The following is a 9,754-nucleotide window of genomic DNA, read 5'->3' as shown; positions in this document are numbered from 1 at the left end:
AAGTCATCTTCAAAGATGTAGCTAAAAGGATGTGTGTTTTCAGAAAGAGAGAGGAACAATTACATGTCTCACCAAATGGGCATCTGATAGCAGAAGCATCTTCAGAAGGACTGTTCTTATAGATTGTTGCAGCTCAATAGAGGGCAATTAACAATACCATCAATTGTGCCCAAAAAAGGCCATAAAACCTGTTTTCTTGCACAGTTAGCACTCTAGCTGCTTTATTTTGCACCCATTTCCGTTTCTGGATATTTTTCAGGAGCATTTTGTAAGGAACTTGAAGGACTATAATAATTCTTGCATGTCCAGTGACATGCAAAGTAGGGCTGTTTTCTGCCTCTGTCCTTCCTTTTAAGGTTGGATGAGATGCACTGTATTTCTACCAGGAAAATTCTGTCAGATTGATCACTTGGCAGTGTTTTTTCTTTAGGTTTTTTTTGTTTTTTTGCAACAGGACTGCTATTTCAAACAAACTTGAAAAATACAAAAAAAATGTTTCACATTAATGCTATTTAAATAGCTAAAGGTTTCACTGGTCTTCTGAATTCTCAGACATCAAGAGCTTTCAGAAAATTGAATATTACAAGCATTTTAAGGATAAACATGTTGAGACGGTCAGGAATGATTGCAAACTGAGACCACATAGAAAATTAAGGAGGCAATTACTTGCACAGTGTAGGCACGTTGGCCATTTAATTTCAGGATCATACTTAGATATCTAAAGACCTCCCTTGGCTACACTTAACATTATTTCATGGTTTGTATTAGCTCATGTGGGTTTTGGGAAACCTGTACAAAACTCCCTATTCATATAGACACACAAAAACCGAATCAAATTGTTAGCAGATGCACATTGGTACATGCAAAATGAAAGGAGGGGGACTTTAAAAATATAATAAAACTTGTTATTGTATTTTGTATGAAACCCATCAAAGCAGTTAAAACTTGTGTAGATTTTTAACCATTCTCCCAAAAGTTATCATACGCAACAAGTTTTGAATTACTTAACTTTTGGTTTAATATATACTGTAGATTGCTTTCTTTTTCACTACTAAAACCCTCTATGTCAAAGTTGTATTTCATCTCTAGACATTTCCCCTGTTTCTTTCCATCCTATAATTTACTAACCACAGGGTTATAGGAGTTCAGCTCCAGGGAGAATAATTGAGGGCTGCAGCCTTCTCATTTGCAAGAATGAAGGCCATTTTAATTTGAGGGCTCTCTCTTTACTTTCTGATGTAAGCCCCAGATTTTGCACAAAGGCTATAAGTATGTCATGTCATGGAATGGTTAGTGGAACAAAAAGAAGGGGCAAGCAAAGAACACACTGGCTTGATAACATCAACACTGATACAAAGAAAAACCTCCAACAACTGAAAGAAGCTGTGCTTGACAAGGTAGCATGGAGAGCACTTGCCTATAGAGTCCAATGGTTAAACCACAACAAATATTATGTCCCAAATACATAAAGCCATTTCATATATCCAACAGTAAACCCAGCTAGGCAATGAGAAGACGCCCCCTTTAGTTTGGAGGAATTAGTTATGCTATCTATAAAAACTGATTTTTATATTGTTTTTTAACTGGACAAAGACAATGCAATGGCTTTCTCCATGTCATCAGAGATATGTTAAGTTCCAAATAAACTTTATTCTGCTTCAGCCATTGTTGTTTCTTAGCTTGCCAACAGACCCAGGAGGGAGGAGGGATGATTGGAAAGTTCATCACAGATGTGAGCAATCTATTGTGAGACTCAAGATCATTGGAGAACCGTTGGCTGGGAACTGAAGATTTTTCTCATAACAAATGCCTGAAATTGGGGAATGTGACCTGCACTATCAGGAGGGAAGGGAGGTTCTATACTTTTAATTTGGCGCCAATTTAACCAGAGCTGGTTTTCTATTCATCAGTGCCGATATGCTGTGCTCAATAAAGTTTGGCATTATAGATTAGAATGCTTACTTCGTTGGGATCATCAGTCGGAACCTTGACATGTCTACTATGGTCTGAACTGAACAATGTACTTAAGAACAATTTCATAACAAGTTTGGGATGATTAAGAGCTACTGTTTTCTACAGGGCTCAAGCTACCGCAGGTGGGGCAAGAAGGGATAGTAAATGGGGCCATGTTCCATGCAATGGAACAGGATTTTCCAGTTTTTCCCCATTTCAGGACTGGTTTTCCCAGTCAGAATAGTGAGGATGTTGCCTCAGGCACTAAAAGTTGGATCATGACAACAGTTGGAGCAGTGCTTCTCAACCTGGCAAGTTTAAGATGCGTGGACTCCATCTTCCAAAAGTATCCAGCTAGCGTAGTGGCTGGGGAATTGTGGGAGTTGAAATCCACACAGCATAAAATTGTCAGTTTGAAAAATACTGAGATAGAGAGTGCTGTGGTTACCATGGCAGCTTGTTCTGTGCTCCTCAGAGTTGTCCACAGAGTTTGTGAAAAAAGTGTGATGCTCATTTAAAAAATGGGCAGAGCTTTGACTGCACCACTCCAGCTACTGTATTTACTTTTTTTTTTAACCATATCCTGCAGACATCCCTGGCTCCTTATGCTACCTTCAGATGGCTGGAAAGCATTCTTGTCTTCAATGGAAGTGAATAAAGGTTCGATTCAGCTAACTTGTCTGTGAAATGAGAAGGACAACTGCTTCGTTTTTCTTTTCTTTTCAAGCCTGATCTTAACCGGTGCCCTCCATTTTCAGCAAACCAACTCCCCAAATTTGGCCACATATCAGGGAAGTATTTTAGGGGCTGCAGATAAGAGGATGAAAAAATCCTCTTTGATCCTAGGATGCCACTTCACAACAAAATCAGAGTGATAGAGTGGGGAGAAAACACTTTTGAGGCTTCCATCTGAGGATCTCAAGCTCCACAAAGCCATGCAGGGTAGATATTTCTGGAACTGTTCCTTTTTTATGGGTTTAAGAAGCACAAGTTTATAATCTTATTTCCCCACCCCCATTTTAAAATAAAGACAAAAAGATATTCTCAAGACAATATCCTTAGCATTGGGACAGCATAAGAAAACTATTTTAGGGTTGCCAGGTGTCCACTATTTGAGTGGACAGTCCGCTTTTTTCACATTATGTTCACTATTTTTTTTCACAAAATAGTGGACATTTTTTTCATTCAAAAGCTTTATGATGAAATGGTACGTAATCTAAAGCTGTACAGTCTACTTTTTTTACTACTTAACCCCCCCCCCCCCCGCTTGTCCGCTATTTTTTGGAAGCAGACCTGGCAACCCTAACTATTCTTGCAGTCCTGATGTTGGTGTAACTTAAAACTATTTTAAATTGTGAAACTCTACATGGCAGGACAATTTCTGATTGTTGAAATAATGACCACATAAAGCTCCTACTTCATCTCCTGCATAAGACCCTTAAATCCAGATTAAAAATCAGCTACCTACATTATTGTGTTCTATTAACTATATTGTTAGTATGAGCATTATTTCGATCCTCTTCAGGATTCTTTGAGGCAAAGGAGAGCTGAATAAAGGTTCAGACTGCAGCTCTCTGAGCTTATAAATCAAGAGAAGGAGCATCTGTTTTCCAAACCCAGACAATGGGGGGAGGAGAAGGGGGAGGGAATATCACCCAGAAAGACAGAAGTGAGAATCTGAAACATAAAGCAGCAAATGATGAGACTTGCTCAAGGCCAAGGAATGAATCACCTCTTTGGGAGTGCCTGACTCCAACCCCTGGGAATGCTTAGAAAGTTCAAGGATGAAACAAACCCTTTCTTTGGGTGCAATTAGTTGAGAGAGGCATCCTATGGCATCCCATCAGCGAAGTAGATAATTCTAATATCCACATAAATAGGAGAAATATGTACATACTAAGGAAGAGGTTTACCAGCAAAATGGAAGATTAGGACCAATATACTTAAAATGCATACTAATATTTCTGCTCCAAATTTTGGATCACTATTGTAATGGGACGTCTACTACTCATTTCTATTTAATAATTGCTCAGATTCAAACATTGTAGTATGATTTGCTTAACTACGGATTATTAGGTATGCATTGGAGGTTAGTTTCCAACATAGTGCTAAACCATCAATCATTATAACAAATTTAACATCAAAGTTCACACATCATCTCAGCAACGCCAAACAAACCATGTTATGGTCAAATTCAATATGTAAGTCCAGCTATTATATGATTCTGCATTGAGTTACACATGTATGCATATAGATAGGGAATTGTAGACATTTGCTAAGAATACCATGGATAGCAAGAAGAACCAATTAGTTAGTCTTGGATCAAATAAATGCCAACAGCTCCATTGATCAGCAAGCAGAAACTCAACTTGCTCAAATTGAAGAGAAGTAGAAAAAAAAGAAGACAATGAGATTGATGGATTGATGAATGGAGGGATAGGACCAAAGAGTTTGCTGGAATGAATGTCCTTGCATAAGTTATTAGTAAATTGAGATGGTAAGCTTTTATTCATGTAGTTACTAGAGTCCAAAGCCAACTCAAAGACATCTAATTAAGTAACTATATAATAAACATATTATTGACAGAGACATGGAGGAATTATAATTTTATTCCAATCTCTTTAACTAGGACAGAAGAGGTCTTGGATTGTATGTTCTATCATTGTTGTCCATCATGTCAATGGTAGTTGTTATCTGATCCATTTAATGGTTAGGGAAGTCTGGATTATTTTTTTTCCCTTTAAAAAATCTGTCTCTTACAAATTTTTGATATAAGCAGCAAGAGGATAGTGCAAAAAATATTTAGTTCTGACTTTGGAGAAAATATGACCAACTTGTTCAGGATAAGATATTATATAGTTATATAGGCAGAAGAAAGCATGAGAAAGAAATTTAAAATAACCCTTTCTTGATGTTGTTTAATACAGGTAGTCCTTGACTTATGAACACAACTGAGCCCAAAAATTTCATTGCTAAGCAAAACACTTGTTAAGTGAATTTTGCTCCATTTTATGATATTTTGGCCAGAGTTGTTAAGCTAATCACTGCAGTTGTTAAGTGAATCATGTGGTCATTAAGCGATTCTAGTTTCCCCCATTGGCTTTGCTTGTCGGAAGCCAGCTGGGAAGATTACAAATGGTGACCATATAATCACAAATGGTAAATACTTGCCAGTTTCCAACGTCTAAATTTTGATCACATAACAATGGGGAGGCTCATAAGTGTGAAAAACAATCATAAGTCACTTTTTTCAGTGTCGTTGTAATTTTGAACGGTCACTAAATGAATAGTTGTAATAGGTGAGGACTGCCTGCATATGCTAGGACAGAAAGAAATCAGGTCTGGCGTGCAAGATACAGTTACTATGCTCTGCAACAATAAAGTTATGGAGTAACTAAGTAGAATTCTTGAAAATTCTGCAGCAATGAAGTTATGGAGTAAATAAATAGAATCCCTAGTTTTCCCAAGATCTCTTTTTCTTGACCAGGCTTATCATGAATGGCTGAAAGAGAGTTGTATGGGTAAAGCTGGAATAGACTCGGTTAATAGACTATTAAGAAAACCTCCAACTTCATGGAAATTGAACTGGATCCTGAGCATGGAAAGGAAAACTTGAGTGAAGCCCTTCTGTTCTATGGAGTTTTGCAACAAAATTTAAAAAAAATACCATGTGTAGCTTTGCCAAGTTATCACAAGCCTGAACAAGGTTCTGTAATAGGCAACTATAGGAAGAAGCACAGGCAAAAAAAAAAACCTATGAAGTTTAGTACATTGCAGTTTAGGAGATGTAGTTTGTCTTATCTGAATAAATCACCTCTAGTGTCATAAGAAGAAACCAGAGCCACTTCATATGCCTCAGTAATTCGTAATACAGAATGACAGTGAAACAGGTGTGGACCCTGGGAGGCTAAAAGCAGTGTCTTGAACAACAAAAGACAAAGTTTCTTCCACAGATGTGTCTCAACCTGTTTTAAACCATCCTTAAGAAAAAAATGGATGGGACAGAGCCTCAGGTCTTGGCATGAAGTGTATAGCATGGCAAGTTAAACAGCAAATACTGCTAGAATTGGCCATTGTTTCTTAATATTGTTGTACAACTGTCAGGGAAATCACAAATAACAGTAATTATTCTTATCAATGGATGTTGACATAAGATAGGAAAATCTACATGAATATCATTCTAAACAACTGGTTTTCTTCACACCTTGATTGGCATGCTGTGACCCAGACATTGAAATGCAGGTGGAATCAGAACAGAATGGGAAGAAACAAACATTAGATTTTATTTGACGTAATATAATATGGTTAATATCATTTATCTCTCTGTCTTTAATCATATTTTTTTTCTTCACACTCAAAATTACAAGTTGGTGGCAACTCCTGGAAAACTTTTAAGAGACTTGCCTAAAGTTTGAGGGACTGGGTACAGTCCCAGAGCCTCATGATGTACGTGTACAAGTGCTTGTTAATGTTCAAAGAAAAATATTTCCTACTCTATATTCCAAAATTAATACATTTGGATCCATATTTGTGCTGTGCTGTGATCTAGCCAACTCAGTCTATTATACATATTATATGATAACATCTAGCCTTCTTGCGAAGAAATGTTCATTCCCAAATGTCAGTCCAAAAGTCCCCAAAATGACTAAGTCACAAATTAAAGGAAGAACTAATTTTAATAAATATTTTAGCCCAGCCTTTCCAAAACATAAGGAAGAGTTTAGCCATCTTCCATGTAATTTGTTGGGCCAGCTCTAAATTGCCTATCTCAGCTCTATTCTCCAGGGCATGTATAGAGAATGAGATCGCATAATAAGAGAAAACCAAATGCATTCAGAGAAAGAGATTGATTTAAAAGGGACCATTGTCTTACAAGTCTGAACCAATCCCACTACCTTTGGAGCAATGCCTGCAGCTACTGTATGTCATTTTCTTTGATGGTCTCACATTAAGCAAACAATCAAATAGTTATTCCATTTTTTATTGAAATACTCACAGAATCAGACAAAAGATAAGCTAACTACAGTATGCTCCAATTACAACTTCTAGATGCCATCATCTATGCTGATTGGAAATTCTGAAGGATAGCTAGATGAAACTTCTGAAGATGATGATCTTGAAAAATGGAAGAGAAGCCTAGTATAGAAGTCATGGCATGAATCTTGAAACCTTTCATGCAGACTTTCAAAAGGCAATGATTGATAAAATCTTGGAAAAGATAGCTATGCATAGACTTACTCAACCAGTACAACAAGGAATTCCAGCTGTCTTTATTCATGTCAGAAGCACCTTCAAATTATAAACTTATAACATTCAACACTGAGCAAATGAAATATAAAACTATAGCAAATGTAAAAAAGTATGTAAAATAAGTAGGATAAGAGCCGTGGTGGCACAGTGGTTAGAATGCAGTATTGCAGGCTAATTCTGTTGACTGCCGACTGCCAGCAGTTCAGCAATTCAATTCTGACCAGCTCAAAGTTGACTCAGCCTTCTACCCTTCGGAGGTCGGTAAAATGAGGCGATATGCTGACTCTGTAAACTGCTTAGAGAGGGCTGTAAAGCACTGTGAAGTAATATATAAGTCTAAGTGCTATTGCTATTAAAACTAAATGATATTCACACAGTATTGGGGTATGTCAACAGCATTTTGTCTCGTCAGAGTGAGGATTTCTTCTGTACATATTGAAGGACATTGTATAACCCATAGTATATGTGAAATTAATTATTCTTCAGAGACTACCTTCTTTTTTTAAAAAAAATATTTTTATTAATTTTTTTACATAATCATCTTAATATTTGGTAAACATCATGTTGTCTGGGTTTATATTTAAAAAACAATAACAATTAATTTCTATAATTCTATAGTCCACATAATAGCTTTGTTTGATGTTCTCTTCTTCCAAAAATGTTTTCTTTTGCCAACCTTGAATTAATACAATTCTTATTATTTGGATGAATAACAATTAAATATAGACATTTTTCTAACATTTCTGCAAATAATAACCACATTGATATAAAGCTTTTCTAACTGATTATCTTGATTGCCTTATCATAGATCCTGTTTAAAATTCTTATTTAAATTTGTTTTCCCCACAATATTCAAAACATTCTTGCTGGTTAAGATTTTCATTACACTTAAGTATTTAAGTCTTTTTCCTCATACTGGCCATGGCAACACTTTTACATTTCTCCTATCTTAAACAAAAGGAAAAAAAAGAAAAGACACAGAGTATCTTCTATTGGGAAGCTCATTTTTTATATTGTCCTTTGATCTTCCTGCTTCGGAGCTCAGTCTGTTTAGCAATTTCCTAGTTTCATAGTTCCCGTGCAGTCTGTGGCAGCTGATTGATAGGAGGGATGGAGGCTTTGAGGAAGCTGTTCCTCCATCTCAGTTTTGATCTTGGAGGTTGATAGCCGTATAACAGGTGTATTTCTGTTGACATCACATATGGTTATCAACTTCCAAGGTCAAGACTGATATTTTCCAGCTTAAAGAAAAACACACAATATAATACTATGGGCTTCTACTTATGTCTTACTTATAAGCTGTTCAACCTTCTAACCATACTCCAATAAAATATAAGATTTATGATTATCAGCATTTTTATATAATTTATATCACCAAACCTTCTCAATAATTAACTAGGTTCTTTCTCTCTCTTGTACAGTGTTTCTCAGCCTTAGCAACTTTAGATGTGTCAACTTCAATTCCCAAAATTCCCTAGCAAGGCTGGCTGGGGAACTCTGGGAGTTGAATTCCACTCATCTCAACGTTGCTAAGGCTGAGAAACACAGGTTTAGTATATACACTCAAAGAATTGAATACACACTGATTATTTTTTTAATTTACTATCAGGAAAACAAGCACAAAACTCATGTCAAGATAAAGTTGCTATGAATTTTTAAGGAGAGTGTCCCAACAGCATATGGCAGTGGTGGCGAACCTATGGCACACGTGCCAGAGGTGGCACTTGGAGCCCTCTCTGTGGGCACATGTGCCGCCGCTGCCAGCAGCTTGCACAGGTCCATTAGGCTGTTGCTGTTGCCTGGGGCGGCAGCCACACCCAGCACAAAAGAGGCAAAGCGGCCAGCTAGCGAGCTCGAGTAGAGGTAGTAGAGCATGCCCACACCCAGCAAGCCAAAGGCCACCCCGAGCAAGGAAAGCCAGATCCCCATTGGTGCCATGGCCCCCCAGTCCCAGCTAGGATTGCATGCCTCCCTCCATCTATGCTGGGCCTCCTGCCCACCGCCCCACCCACCAGAGACCCCCTGGATCTCCCCTAATCCTGCCTGGGCCCCCACAGGCATCCCCCCCATGAGCAGCGAGGTGGCCATGCCCACCCCAGCCACGCCCACCTAGTGGGCCACACCATGCCCCCCCTGAGGGCACCACAATGCCCTGGCACTTTGCGATAAATAAGTGGGTTTTGGGTTGTGGTTTGGGCACTCGGCCACTAAAAGGTTCGCCATCACTGGCATATAGTATATAGTTTGGATATTACATATAATATACTTAAAGAAAAAAATGTTAAATTTCACTTTGCACTATTTTCACAGTTTTAGAACCCTGAAAATATTTATTTTTCCTTTCAAAGAGAGTTATATATATATATATGTTTTCTGAGGTTTTCGCGGGTGTTTGTATGTAGGTCTTTAGTTATTCGGGTTTTCTCCCGCGTAGAATTAAAAGTACCTTGGCGACGTTTCGACGAAGTCACATTCGTCATCTTCAGGCTGGTGTCTTCAGCTTCGTGCTTCTAAGAGTGGTGTGTGATCGCAGCTGTTTCTTCCTTTTAAC

Source organism: Protobothrops mucrosquamatus, unplaced genomic scaffold, assembly GCF_001527695.2.
Source record: "Protobothrops mucrosquamatus isolate PMUCROS unplaced genomic scaffold, P.Mucros_1.0 scaffold61, whole genome shotgun sequence".
Classification (NCBI taxonomy): domain Eukaryota; kingdom Metazoa; phylum Chordata; class Lepidosauria; order Squamata; family Viperidae; genus Protobothrops; species Protobothrops mucrosquamatus.
This window is presented reverse-complemented; position numbering follows the sequence as displayed.